The sequence below is a fragment of the Amphiura filiformis genome, chromosome 11 (genome assembly GCF_039555335.1).
Source record: "Amphiura filiformis chromosome 11, Afil_fr2py, whole genome shotgun sequence".
Taxonomy (NCBI): Eukaryota; Metazoa; Echinodermata; class Ophiuroidea; order Amphilepidida; family Amphiuridae; genus Amphiura; species Amphiura filiformis.
The window spans coordinates 19,661,158-19,677,013 of record NC_092638.1 but is presented as its reverse complement, the minus strand read 5'-3'; the positions used below and the strand labels follow the sequence as shown (position 1 = coordinate 19,677,013).

The following is a 15,856-nucleotide window of genomic DNA, read 5'->3' as shown; positions in this document are numbered from 1 at the left end:
TAATATGTTTGATTCTAAAAGGGCTATCAATATACTGACCTAGAGCATTGTAGCTGCTTTATTTACCGAGTAACGGCCGGCCCTATATTTTAGGATTTAGGGCCCTGGGGCCCATATTTTGTAACATATGGGGCTCTTATATTTATATAACATTTTTAATGCTAAAGATCTACAAGTGTACCAAATCTGAGCCCTGTAGCTACTTTATTTGCTGAAAAACGACCGGCCCTTTTAGCATTTGGGCCTCTGGGGCCCCTAGCCTTACCAATCTGGGGCCAAAATGGGCAAAATGCATATCTACAAGTTCGGGCCCATATGTGTGCCACATATGAGCCCTAGTGCCCTTGTAGTTTTACAGCTAACCTTGTCAATCTATTGCCCCTTATTTTAACATTTGGGGCCCTGGGGCCCATAATATATGACATATGGGGCTCTTGTATACATGTATATATAGAGTACCCCTGGGGCTATCAGTGCACCAACTCATGGCCCTGAGGCTGCTTTATTTGATGAGAAATGGCATGCTACGTATTTTTGCATTTGGGCCCCTGGGGCCCGTGACCTTTGACCTATGGGGCCAAAATGGGCAAAAGGCACATCTACGGGGTAGGGCCAATAAGTGTGCCAAATATGAGCCCTGGGGCCCTTGTAGTTTTGGAGATAGCCCTGTCAATATGAAGGGTGAGAAGGAGGAAAAGGAGAAGAAGGAAACGGAGAAGACTAAAGAGCATAAGGAGAATATCTATGCCCTGTTCCACAGGCATAGATAAGAAACCAAAGGATAACAATATACCCGTTCATGCTTCGCATGCGGGTATAACAAACAAATTTCAACCCTTTCTTTGCTAATAGTAATATCTCAAAATCCATTTTAGAGACATCCGACGCATTTCCCTTGATTCACATATTATGATCAAAATTGGCCTTTATACATAATTGCTGTTTGTTTGGTGGTACAGTTAGATAATATTTTATATGGAAAATCTCTGAAATACCTTTGATACCAACTAAATTGTCTTCTGTCAAAATATCATAATTTAAGAAAAGGTCGCTCTTTCTCTTTCTCAACATCCATACCAACTTAGTTGTTTACCAGTTAGGAATAATACCAGCCTTTGTGTCGGGGCATGGAAATAAGAATTCCCAATTTCTTATTTCTTATTTCTCAACCCAATGGCTAAGAGCAATTTTTATTTGTTGGAAGTGGCCTTTAATAATTGCTCTTTTTCTTCAATTCTGTTTCTTTCTGTTTCCTATTATTACAGGATATCATGCATGCTTATGGGTCACTCCATATGAAATCAAGGAGTCGCCCCACCTGACCCCCCCAGATTTGCTTTATATTTTAGTCATATGTTGTACCTGTAAAAATATTAAAAACCTGCAAATTTGAGGTCTGTAGCTCTTACGGATTTTCTGTGGCAGCCATTTAAAGTTGGAGTAGGGGGGTCTAAATTTGGACCCAAAAGTTGCCCTTTAAATAAATTTCATCTTTGGGAGTCTGTGCCTTCTTTATAAAATGAGAGAGAGGTCTGAAATGTTGTATACACACTAACTGCATGCCCAATTTGTCAAAAGTAAAAAATAAAAAATTCTGTAATTAGCGTTGTGTCACGGGGTCATTAAATATGCAAGAAAAAAATGTAATGTTTTGTAAACTGGCAAGTTTAGCCCCTAAATTCACATTTTTGTCAGATTAATTATTTTTTGTTATCACTGATGCTATATATAGGATAAATACAATGCATCAAAAAAAATTGAGGTCACAACTCATTTACATTTCGAACAGCGCCCTCACGAAGATGAAATTTATTGCAAATTCAACATTTTCAGGGGCCCAAAGTCGATGTGGTCCACCTTCAAAATTTATAAAACATCACTTTTATATAACTACCAGTCTTAAATTACAACTTTGCTAATTCCCAGTAATTGTATAGGTTGACTTCATATAAAATGACAAGCCCAAAGTTGACCATTTTCTTATGATTGCATGTATTGCAGGTATTGCAAATGTGCCGAATTTGGAAGGCTTAAAAGTCAAATTGGCCCCAATATTGAAAATAAAATTGAAATAAAAGTAAATAGGGCCAATAACTACGCATCTAGTCATTTATTTTCAATATTGTGGCCATTTTGACTTTTAAACCTTCCGAATTCGGCACATTTGCAGTACATGCAATCATAAGAAAATGGTCAATTTTGGGCTTGTCGTTTTATATGAAGTCAACCTATAAAATTACTGGGATTGAGCAAAGTTGTAATTTAAGACTAGTAGTCTTATAAAAGTGATGTTTTATAAATTTTGAAGGTTGATCACATCGACTTTGGGCCCCCTGCAAATGGTGAATTTGCATTAATTTTCATCTTCGCGAGGGCGCTGTTGGAAATGTAAATAAATGGTCACAATGTTTTGGATATGCATTGTATTTGTCCTATATATCGCATCAGTGACAACAAAAAACAATTAATCCGACAAAAAATGTGAATTTAGGGGCTAAACATGCCAGTATACAAAACATTACATTTTTTTTTTCATATTTAATGACCCCGTGACACAACGCGCAATTACAGACATTTTTTTTTTACTTGTGGACAAATTGAGCATGCCATTAGTGTGTATACAAGGTTTCAGACCTCTCTCTCTTTTTATTAGGAAGGTACAGGCTCCCAAAGATGAAATTTATTCAAAGGGCAACTTTTGGGTCCAAATTTAGATTCCTCTACTCCAACTTTAACACCATAGAAAATCTGTATATATTGAAAATGAAATGGAAATAAAAGTAAATAGGGCCAATAACTACTCATCTCATCATTTATTGTTAATATTGTGGCCAATTTGACTTTCAAGCCTTCCGAATTCGGCACATTTGCACTACATGCAATCATAAGAAAATGGTCAACTTTGGGCTTGTCATTTTATATGAAGTCAACCTATACAATTACTGGGACTTAACAAAGTTGCAATTTAAGACTATTAGTTATATAAAAGTGATGTTTTATAACATATCAAAACCTTTCTATGCGGAAAGTAACATGTTTTTTACCCAAAATAATATTCACTGCCCAATGTAAAGCAACCACGGCCTTGAACAACGCGAACTCTGTGTGAGACATGCTAAAAATAGATCATTGGATTTTGTATGCAAGACTAGTCTAGGCAAAGTCTACGCTTGGTCGCACCTACTGTAATGCGAATTATGCTGTGGCATATTGGCTGTGACTGAGACTAGCTGACCCAGCGACGACCTGACGAAGTATCGAAGGGACTGGAATTGATTTCTGATTGGGGGTACCCATGGTTTTTTGTATGCTGCGAGATTGAATTCAGGTGTATCATAAAAAATTTTAGATGACCATTAGGGAAAATGTCTAAACAATCAATAAAGCCGAGGACATTTTTAATAGCATGGCGCTGTTTAGTACAGCGACTGTTGGAACAGGGCAGGTTTGCATTAGGCGGAGGCGCCGTGTTTAATGTTAGCTTTGGCCTACCCGGCTATCCCGGGTAGGAATTAATGGCCTCTAATGAATCTGACCCTGTTCCGTCAGTATCCGTGACATGAAACCTGTGGCACACAGATTAAGTTTCACCATATGGTTTCACTCATCAAACTGCAGTGTGCACAACCATGCATGTCATGCATGGTGCTGTGCAATATGATATCTGTGATCAAAGCACACAAGCAAGGTCCAAGGATTTGCGCACTGTGCAATGTGATACGGTGATCAAACCACGCATGGAAGGGCCAAGGTTTTGCGCTTGCACAACAGATGACCGCTACGATGGAATATTCCTACAAGGCATTCTTGGTTTACCCACAAAGATTTGCTATACACGTGATACAAGGTTACAACTTATCCATAGTCGAATGAAATTCAACTTGAAACTTCATAAATCTTCTCATATTCCTCAGTATTATACGATTATGACTTTATCCGGGAAGAATACACGTCTTATCACACATGCAGCTAATCATTTATTCAAACATGCGTAACTAGTGAAATCGCCTTAACATAGATTATAATTTTTCTGAATTTATAAAGTGAGACTAGATTAAACTTATTTAAATAAGAAATTAGAGAACAAATACAAGTGGCAATGGTGCTTATGAAGTCGGGTTATTTAATTTAAATGGTAAGCAATGATTTTGAAATTTGTGACCCGTGCTAGATATTTGTTTTTTACATTAAATTACCTTTATTTGCAATGTCCTATAATAGGCCTATGTTTGAATAATTTCTCATTGAAAAACGGAGCTCCAAAAAATTGCAGAACTTTAAGCTGCAATGAAGGAGTTTTTATGGAAATATTTCGGGCCAAAAGTATTACGGCCTTTTTCTCCGGGCTGAGTTTTCATTGAAATTTGCTAGGCAAAATCGTTTGCTTATTTTATCGATTTTGATAGAGTACTTCACAAATTATTGTACTAACGTGTAGCTGGGTTTGGATTTTAATCTGATCTCACCATGCTCACTTTATCATGATAAATTAATAAGAAATGAAAATCTCTGTCAAGGCGATTTCACTTTTCGTCATGGTTAGGCCTAAGTTTCCAAAAACCCTGCTCTGCATTTTAAACTTCCCGGTTCTATACTATACGCAGACTCTTGTAGAAAGTTAAGTTCAATATTTCAACAACAAAAAAACCCTGGTACAAGTTCGAACCTCCACGAATTTGGAATGTATAGATGTTATTTCACAACAGGCCTCCAAAAACCGCGGGAACGCGGGAACGGCGTTCCCAGAAAGGTCACAGAGGTCACAGAAAAAAAATTGCAAAAAAAAAAAAAGTTTTCGGCGACCTTGGAGAACCACTGGACCTATTATGAAACTTCAGGATCATTCACAGTTAATTTTAAAAAAATTACAGTTTGTTATCCTGTATGCAAACCATTAACTAATGTTTATTTCTTCATCTATCACATATTATAGATGCATTGGTTTTCCATGCATTTATAATATGTGATAGATGAAGAGGTATAAACACAAGTTAATGGTTTGCACAGGCCGTTGCAACTTCTATACTAGCGCAATACAAAAAGATGGCGTCAGCGTCGGCTTCCCCTGTGTATTACCCTGTGCTGATAGCCTAAAGAAACTGCAGAAAAATGCTGCTGCCACCTACGATAGTACTGCGTAGTGTTGTGGAGACTTACGTTAACATGACGTCACGAATATGCTAATTACAGAAAAATGCTGCTGCCATCTACGTCCACATGTTGCAAGCGTGACGATCGCTGACCTCACATCGACGAACGGAGTTGCAAGTCCATCGCACTTCGTGCTCTATTATACGTCCATGGTTTGCATATAGGATAACAAACTGTAATTTTTTTCCATTTTTTTTTTCAAATTATCTGTGAATAATCCTAACCCTTCAGAATAGGTCCAGTGGTTCTTCAAAGTTGCAAAATACTTCTAAAAAAATGTTAAAAAATAAATAAAAAATTGTTTTGAGTTTTGACAGTAATACTTTGAAATTTTAAGTTGAGTTTTTTTGTGAAAAAGGATGTAAATTTTTATAGAAAACTATTCCAAAATAAGGCTCAGATTGCACGAGAGAGCATCTAAACCCTGAGAGCTTCCAGGGCCCTTAAGCGGGCACTGGACCCCGGCCGTTAGGATTTCGCGCTCGTGATGTCCGCTACGCGCACATACATGTAGGCCTATTTCAGTTATTTCACAGAAAATTTTCAGCACTTGTCATTAAGTTCCCAGACAGCAGAAAATTTTCTGGAGGCCTGTTTCACAACATTAGTGTTTGTAGTGGATATTTTAGGGGTTCTTATAAAATTTGCATTAATACTTTCCGTTATTAGTGTTAACAGTTTCTTCTGTACATTCATTTTCACTACAGCTACAAAGACACAAATTTAAAGTCGCATCCCTTTCTCGCTCCCCTTTGTATATTAAGTCCACATCATTTCTATTATGGTATTAACATACAGGAAAATGAAAGGCTTAGGCCTACATCAAATTAACTGAACTGACACGGTTAAATTTTAACATGGAAATTATAGTTCATAGTTAGATGCTCTGGCTAGCACGATCCCGCTCCCTTTTCTCGTATTGTTGTAATAACTGATGTTCAATTCATTGGTACAGCTTCAACTATCGGCTAAGTCTGCATCCGTTTCTCCCTGCACTTTCTATACCATGAATACGACACTTAGCAGCGGATAAGTTGTATATAGGCCTGCAACAAATAAAAGGGTGCGGTCTCGGGTTTTAATGCGGGATTTTTTAGATCGGTCATGATGTTCATAGATATGAACTAGATTTTCCATATTAAAATTTAACCGGTTCAGTTTAATTTGATGCAGGCCTATATGCCTTACATTTCCCTGCAGCATATTAATACCATATAATAATAGAAAGGATATAGACTTAATATACAAAGGGGAGCGAGAAAGGGATGCGACTTTAAATTTGTGTCTTTAGTGAAAATTAATGTACAGAAGAAACTGCAATTCACAGAAAGTGGTGCGAGAAAGGGGTGCGAGCTATCGTATTTATGAACATCATGTGATCCGAAGGAAATCACAGTTTGTTTTCCGACCAGGTGCATGTTTGTTCGCACTGAACAGGCCTAACTAGCTGGTTGTATATTCTATAATTTTCCTGGTGTGTTAACTGTGCTTACATCTAGACACCAGTTTGATTTTTTTTTTGAACGGGACCCTAATTTAATGAGAAAAACCCCGAAAAAAAAATAATTCGGCACTGCACACAATTGCGCACAATTAGCCCAAATCTGGCATTTTCCTGTCCAAATACACCTACTTTTGAGCGTTGGTGCATGAGTGCGGCATGATTGGGTGCGATAATTTAACGTGAAATTCAATGAACGAGGTTACTATTCGCGTGTACTACACACCATGTGCATTTGATAAACAAGCACGGTGGTTGAACTGCGCCTATGACTATTGTTCATTCTGTCTATGATATTGTCATTCCGTCTATGATCATTATTTTTTTACCGAAATAAATTCATTTTTAGGAGAACTTGCGTGTGTCAAGGTTAAACTTTACCGCTTTTACTTTACATAAATATTATATAATAACATGCATTAGGTTTTGCAATTTTACTTCGTTTGCAATTTTACTTCGTTTGTGTATAGCATTTCAAATAATAAACCCGTTTATATTGACAAAACTTCCCATCATGCATGTTAAATTGACATATCTTCCCATGAGCCTCCATTTAGGAGATGACTAATCATGAGTCATATATAGAGTTGAGCGAATTGATAGGGAATCGATAGCGAATCGATGAACTTGAACCGTTACGTAACATTGCAGCATCTTCAATATCATTTGGCGATGGGGTTTTTGGGGTTCTTGTTTTGCCCACACCTATATTTCAAGTGTTTTCAAGTGGCGTCGGGTAATAAAGAAGCGTCCCTCTTTGTCACAGCTGATCGAATTCTCCAAGTTGACGGATGCGAAAAAATCATCTCCACGATATCATCTCCAAGAAATCATCTTTAAATTATAGTTCTTCTGATCATCTTCATTCTGCAATCATCTAAACGCAAGGTGGACAAAGTATGATATTCTTCAATTTTGTTATGATTTATTGATAAGTATAATTATGATTTATTGATAAGTATAATTATGGACTATGGAAATTTATTGACGGTAGCTATTGACTTTTGCGCTTGATGTGTTTTGTGATCAGTTGTGGTTTACGTTCATCAGTTGTGGCCTGTTTTATAATAGGCAAAATTCATTATGATAGCTATACCGTATTTTTCCAAACTTAAATATACTTCTTGATAAATTTTACTAATATTTAATGATTTTGGTATACATTTTAGTTGAAGAACTTTGAAGGAACTGCAATGCAATTTCGCGAAAACATTTTCGGTTAATTTAAATTCGTACATTTCTCTGCTCGGCATGACATGGTCTATTTAGCAATGTTTTCGGATTCATTTTAATCAATATTTCGGTGATTTAGCAATGTTTTCGAGTTCATTTTGGTCAATGTCAATGTTATAGTCCTAACGGCTTGCCTAACGTGTTCGCCTAACGTGTTCAGAATCCTAACGGCACGTATGCAACTCGTTTTATCTGTGTCTTGACGGTAGCTATCTGAGAGACCGTTTGTAACGGTTCATCTGATCAAAAAGGAATAAAGTTTGTCAGGAATAATAGACAAAGGGATAGGCATCCTAGTTTGCTGCCCTCTTTCGAAATATGTATCCTAGGTCTCACAATAGGCGGATTAGCGGCCATTTTGTCTTCGACATCACGTGTCCTTATATTTTAGTACACAAATATATAAGTTAACAGGTTTACTATTTTAAAATTATATTTTGAGTATACAATATATTCTGTGAGTAAATAGATCAAATGACGATGATTGTTTAGGTATTATATGCTTGATAGAATTAAACTGTTTGACCAGCTAGTATTCTCCTCCGCCGTCAGTGTGATTCCAGTCACTCCACGTACCGTGTTGCGAAGGTGGAGGAGTCTAAAGCTGTATTGACGAACACGCATGCGTTAAAAATATGTAGCCTAGGTCGAACAATAGCGTGACGTAGTTTCCGGCATTGTTCCTATGCACTTTCACCCTCCTGAGTTTGTTTTGTAGTGAAAAACAAAATGTCGTTACGCCTAGCAACTGACTGCTTGCAAGCGCTTGCGATCAAGGCGAATGTCGTAGACAGTCGATTTTGATCAGAAATAATTCATTAGAATACGTTTTGGTATGGGTAGGTAATCATGATATTTTTAGAAGGAGAATTAAGGAACCGATCGATTCAAGATAAACGATCCAAATCGTTGGCTTTATTTACCTTAAATGTTACGAATTCTGCACCCGGCTCCATGAATGATCATGATGATAAATCTCGTAATTTTGTCAATTACAAACGCAGAATAATAATTATTGCGATAGACCAACAACATCATGAACAAACATTACATGATTATGGCCATTGTCATGCTAACTTTGTCATATAAAAGTACAAACTTTTTGTCTTATTTTTGTATTGCATTTCATTGCACTTGCAGTTCCTTGCATGGTGCAGGTATATGGAAACCTTGCGGTGGAAATATGATGGGAATGATTGTAATAGTTATTAGTAATAATGATCATTGATGATAACGACTATGTTCCCATCATGTAACGTCAATATGCCTCTTCAATTCTAATGTATACTTTGGTTTTACTAATTTTAATACCATGCCATATGGACTTGGAGGTAGACACGTAGATGATGTACCGTACATGATAACAGCTGCTTATGTTGATCATCACTTTGCGAAAGCTGAAATTATGTACAACATGTTCGCTCGCACACGTCATGGTAGGATAATCGATTAATCGGGTGGCCCAAAAATTATGTACAACATGTTGATGCTCGCTCGCACACATCATGGTTATCGATTCTATAATTCCCAAAATTATGTACAACATGTTCGATGCTCGCTCGCACACGCCATATGGTTATGTGCCCTGTTAGAGTTTGATAACTTAGGATAATCGGGTGGCCCAAAAATTATGTACAACATGTTCGATGCTTGCTCGCACACGTCATGGTTATCGATCGTCAAAATTTACCCCTTGCAACAGCTGCTTATGTTGATCGTCACTTTGCGAAAGCTCATGCTCGAAACTGGGTTGCACACATCACGGTCATGTTTATGTGCCCTGTTAGGGTTTGGTAACTTAGGATAATCGGGTGGCCCAAAATTATGTACAACATGTTGATGCTCACTCGCACACGTCATGGTTATCGATGCTATAAATTTTCCATCTGCAACAGCTGCTTATGTTGATCGTCACTTTGCAAAAGCTTTAAATAAAACCTGAGAGGGTGACCAGCCAACCCATTTGGTGATTTGAGATGGACTGACCCAGTAAAATGACTGTCTCTCCATGAACCAAAAGGCCAACACCAACACAAGAGACTAGATAGTTTTTAAAATACCATTTTAATTTTAATTATTTATTTTTCATACAGGTTCTGTGATATGCAACCGTGAAGTTCCATACCTGTGGCAACACCAACATATAAATCACTACTGTAGTCTGGAGGATTACCAAAGGTACGGTATTTAAAACCGCTTTATCCATTTCAAAATGGAGCTTTTTGAATCTGAAGAAAATTCTTTTATTTTTCTCATAAATCCCAGTGAAATTTTAAGTCTGAAATACTTACGGTTCTACGTCCACTGTGATTCTGTGAAACACATTTTGCTTCTAAATATTAAAACCACTGCTGCTAGTGCAATTTAGCTTTTAAAAGTCAAAACTTAAGGGCTGGGGTATGAACGTTTGGACAGTATTTATTTTGGGACATTAGAGCACATCAGACATATCAATTGCATTCTGAATATGAAGAATGTCATTCTGATATCAAATAATTTTGATTTTTGAAATTGCAATTTAATACACATTTTATGGCAAATCATTAAAATTTATATTTTGATATTTAACAGTACTTGAAGTAAACTTTATAAATCTGATGATTTATGAAAGGTCAAAATTTTCAATTGACCGTCGGCTTTTCCTCCTGTTACATACACTTTCAGAATATATCATTAGATTTATATAATTTACTTCGAGGACTGTTATATATCAAAAATTTGAAAAATATCAAATTTTTATAATTTGTCATAAAATTTGTATTATATTGTGATTTTAAAAAAATGAGAATTATTTGATATCAGAAAGACATGCTTCGTATTCAGAATGCAATTCGATAGGTCTGAGGTGCTCTCATGTCCCACAAAAAATACTGTCGAAACGCAATAAACGCTCATTTTGGATCCCTTAAAGGAAGGGACATGGTAAAATATTTAGTATTCTTATACAATGTACATATTGAGACTTTACAAAAAAATGTACCATTAAAATTATTGTTTCCAAATTTTGAGTTGCTTGTTCGTGCAGTTTTGATGAGAAGCAATGCCTCACAGGATATGCAGATTATGAACTAAACGAAATTTATCGCCTGAGATAAATTTCGTGATGTGATTAAGTGATTTGGAAATACCTGGCTAACCATAGACCCTTGATGATTATGAATTTCTCGTTGACACAAAATATTTTTTCAGTTGTTTTGGAAAACGGCCAGATGTGTAAGTGGCAATAAGATATTAATTTTGTTAAATTTTTAAGTTAAACTAATTAAGTAATTTTATGTACAATTTTCTTTCAGTTGCTGCTGAAATGGGACCCAAGCTCTGCAAACTACAATGGAACATGATGATAGAATACATTTATCAGCCCAGCAAAACAGTGACGAAGATAGACATGCAAAAAACAAATGCCTCCAATTGATGACAAATCATGAAAAACATAAATTTAAAGACTGTTTTTCTCACAGTCTTAATTGTGGAAAATGGATTCATCAGATTCAGAACTTTTCATTAGGGATACCGTTTTTTTATATTGAATATGAGTGACAAACTTTAAGACTATTTTTCCCACAATCATGAAAATATGGGTACATGTATATCATGAAGATTGGGGCCACAATGTCGAGTTAAAAACATGAAAATGTAAATAAAATAATTAAGAAACTCCGACATAAATACATATGTAAGAGTGTTCTGGACTACCTATTGTCAATGCTGTTTGTCGCAAATGCATTTTAAGATGTGTAGACTGAACACTGTATCACTGACATTGGTTTTAAATGAGTTTTGTCAGATATGAGGGGTCAGACTCCAGCCCCAGTCATGAAACTTATATTCAGAAAGATTTTATTTAAATGGTTAATTTAAACAAACCAAGATGTCATGTATATTACAGAGAGCTGATACATAATTTATGTTTGCAATACCGTATTTAATTTATTTAATTCTGTAAGTGCAGCAGGGTATAATGTATGATGTTATTGCCGTAATCACAATCTATTTTTGATATAATTTTGATACAGATTTTGATCGGGCCCCAAGGAAGATCAGCGTTTCATTGATGGGGTTACGCTGCTTCAAGAAAGTATAAATAGATGCATTGGGTTTTGATACACTTGGAAATAGGAATACATCCTGTTATCATATGATATCAGCTAGTATCAAAATATAGTGTATCAAAAAACCTGGCTGTTGAACAATCAAGTGTATCAAATCGTATCAAAATCTTTCAAGTGTATCAAATTGTATCAAAATCTTTCAAGTGTATCAAATTGTATCAAAATATTTCAAGTGTATCAAATTGTATCATATTCTTTCAAGTGTATCAAATTGTATCAAAATTGTGCAAGTGTATCAAATCGTATCAAAATCTTTCAAGTGTATCAAATTGTATCAAAATCTTTCAAGTGTATAAAATTGTATCAAATTTTTTGCAAGTATCTAACCGTATCCAAATCTTGAAAGTGTATCAAATTGTATCAAAGTTGATATGATTTGATACAATTTGATACTTTTTGATATATTTTGATACAATTTCATATATTTTGATACATTTTTGATATATATCAAAATGTCCCATTTTGATGGACATTTTGATATACTTTTGATACAGTAGGCTACTTTTTGATACAATTTTGATATTATCAAAACTATATCCAATTTCTGCCAGGGTATACCCAAAATATGTAGTACCACTACCTCAATATTCTACTTTCTTTCCTACCAATAATCAGAGCAAATAAACTTATAACTTACTGAAGACAAAGGACTTAATGGACTTACAAATAGAAGCTTGATTACAGGAGATAGTTACTGGTCATGTATACTTGCATGTAAACATACTTGTGTTACCAATACTTTGATAAGCTCCATATGTGGTAAGCTTATAATTATAGGCTTACTGCTATATGGTATGGAACCTCGTTAAGCACAGTACCGGTACTTTAAATATGCTTTTTTCCGTATGCTTTAAATGTACTTTTCTAGTCATTGTGCTTTATTTGTACTTTAAAGGTACTTTATTGTCGTTCCGAATGTCGCACATTGCAATGTTGTTTAGAAAGCATATTTAAAGCACAGTGCTTTAAAAATACTTGTTTTGGTATAAAGTATAATTAAAGCACAGTACTTTAAATATGCTTGTTTGGTTATAAAGTACAATTACAGTACAGTACTTTTTAAATGTGCGTTTTTCACTATGCTTTACATGTACTTTTCTGGACATTGTGCTTTATTTGTACTTTAAATGTACTTTATCGTCATTCCAAATGTCGCACATTGAATGTTGTTTAGAAAGCATATTTAAAGTAGGCCTACAGTGCTTAAATATGCTTGTTTTGGTCCAGGGTCGATATGTCCTTTAAATAACCCAACATTAAAACATTCTATGCCAAATTTTTCCAACCTTTCTAAAAGAATACTTCTGAAACTACAGTTTGTCCACTCTGAAGTACAAAGTGACAAAGCGCGCATACAAAGCATGTAAACAGCACTGCGTCTATGCTGCAGCTATGTCTGCCTTCAGCCTTCAAAGTCAGCACAATGTAAAAAATCCGCATCAATACTATGTACTTCAAACTAGACAGACAGTATATACGTATTCAAAACAAAGGCCTTAAAGCTACAATGTACGACAACCACCCATTCCCATTTTCTTCAATCATTCAACCACAAGTCGACAACCACCAAACAATCCTATTTAGAACTTTTCAACTAAAATTATAGCCACACTCTACACACATACCAATTGGGTGTCAAACAATCCAAAATTACCTCACAAGTCAATGTGACACATATAAAAACATACCTCAAGGCCATCGTACATTCTAGCTTTAATACACTGTTCATAAATTAAATAATACTCTGTGCAATTATGTTAACTTTTGTAACGTCATTCCAGAACAAATAAATTTATATGCTGAAACTAATATTTCCAACTTCAGATTCTTTATTTTGTCTCATCTTATTTATCCCTTTTAAGAAACAATAGTAACACATATTAACATCTATAAGTCAACTTCATATTAACAATTACATAACATTCTAAACACACATTCAACATATAATACAAACCTTCACAAAAAAACTCAACCTGCAAACAGAACAAACATTCTCTAAATTATAATCAACAACTACTCAGTATTTTATCAACAATTATACATTCCATACATGTGTTCATGCATATCAAAAGCATGCACTTGAGGGCTCATACATATATCTCTCATTTCAAATAATAGCCATGAATAAAAACCAGACATTTCAATAAAAAGGTCACTTCAAATCATCCACAAGTCACATAGTTTAGAAATACAAAACATTCCTTAAGGGAAGGGGTATGTATGTTTCAACAGTATTTATTGTGGGACATTAGAGTACATCAGACCAATCGAATTACATTCTGAATACGCAGAATGTCCTTCTGATGTCAAATAATTTTGATTTTTTGAAATTCGCAATGTAATACACATTTTATGGCAAATCATTTAAAAATTGATATTTTTGATATTGAAATTTTATACATCTGATTTATAATTGAAGCTTATGTAGGTGGAATAAAAAGCCCACAATCAATTGAAAATTTTGACCTTTCGTATTGAAGATATGGATTTTTCCCCCCAAAACACCAACAAAAATTAGGTCTTTTGGGGAAAAATCCATTTCTATTCAATATTAAGAAGAAAAAATCAAACTTTGATAATTTGTCATAACATTTGTATTATATCATAAATTTCATAAAATGTAAATTATTCGATATCAGAAAGACATTCTTCGTATTCAGAATGCAATTCAATAGGTCTGATGTGATCTCATGTCCCACAAAAATGCTGTCGAAACGCTCATTCCAGTTCACTTAACCATGTCACTTAACCATGATTTGAAGTGACCTCCACATGCTATGAGTCTAGTATTCATTCCAAACTATTATGAAATAAAAAAATATACAACCATCAAGTGCAACCTTTTCATATGGATGTACACAAATAACAACAAACCCATCTATACATAGTTGCCACCCCAATATCCAATCCTATTTATAAAATGTCCATTTCTACATTCCATAACATAAACAACACAACACATACAACTCTTACACCTCAAAATCAATCCATAATACACATTACACACACTCGGATCACACAAGGTTCTGAACAGAAACTCGACATACAACCCAAAATGCACATCAAAACCAGTAATCAGGATCACACAAGGTTCCCAATTACCACCAACCAACCTGAACCACAAACCGCAAATGCCGAAAACCGCGAAACCCGAGAACCGCTCTAGTTGTAGAAGGGGAGCGAGAAAGGGATGCGATAGTTGTAGCTATGCAGAAAGGGCACCAATAAATATAACAAATTATTATTACTACAATACGAGAAAGGGGAGCGGGATCGTGCTACCCCTATCATAGCTAAAGCATCTAACTATGAACTATAATTTCTATGTTAAAATGTTAACCTTGTCAGTTTAATTTGATGTAGGACTTAAAGTCTTTCATTTTCCTGTATGTTAATATCACAATAGAAAGGATACGAACTTAATATACAAAGGGGAGAGAGAAAGGGATGCGACTTTAAATTTGTGTCTTTGTAGCTGTAGTGAAAATTAATGTACAGAAGAAACTGCAGTTAACAGAAAGTGGTGCGAGAAAGGGGTGCGAGCTAATGAGCTATCGTATTTATGAACATCATGACCGAACTAGAATTCCGCGGTAAAATCCGAGACCACACCCTTTCATTTGCTCCATGCCTTTGCAACCATTGCAACTTTTCCGGTGCTAAGTGTCGTATTCATGTCCCTTCATCATGTCCCTTCATGGTAATAGAAGGGGGGCGAGAAAGGGATGCGGACTAACCCGATAGCTGTAGTTGTACAGAAAAGGGACCAATGAATTGAACAAAATGCCACCAGAACCATATTAGAAAGGGGAGCGGGTTCGTGCTAGACCTACCATAGCTTAACTATGAACTATAGATT

At 35.5% G+C, this 15,856-nt stretch overlaps 1 protein-coding gene and 1 long non-coding RNA gene across 2 annotated transcripts in view; both read left to right on the top strand.

Moving 5' to 3' along the window:
- Positions 1–15,856, top strand: part of LOC140164507 (SHC SH2 domain-binding protein 1 homolog B-like) — a 63,100-nt gene that overhangs the window by 23,947 nt on the left and 23,297 nt on the right. The gene's annotated exons all lie outside the window — the stretch shown is intronic.
- LOC140164506 (uncharacterized) lies at positions 7,412–12,411 on the top strand. The gene is made up of 3 exons (XR_011860537.1): positions 7,412–7,549; positions 9,979–10,063; positions 11,179–12,411. It is a non-coding gene; the product is annotated as an uncharacterized lncRNA (long non-coding RNA).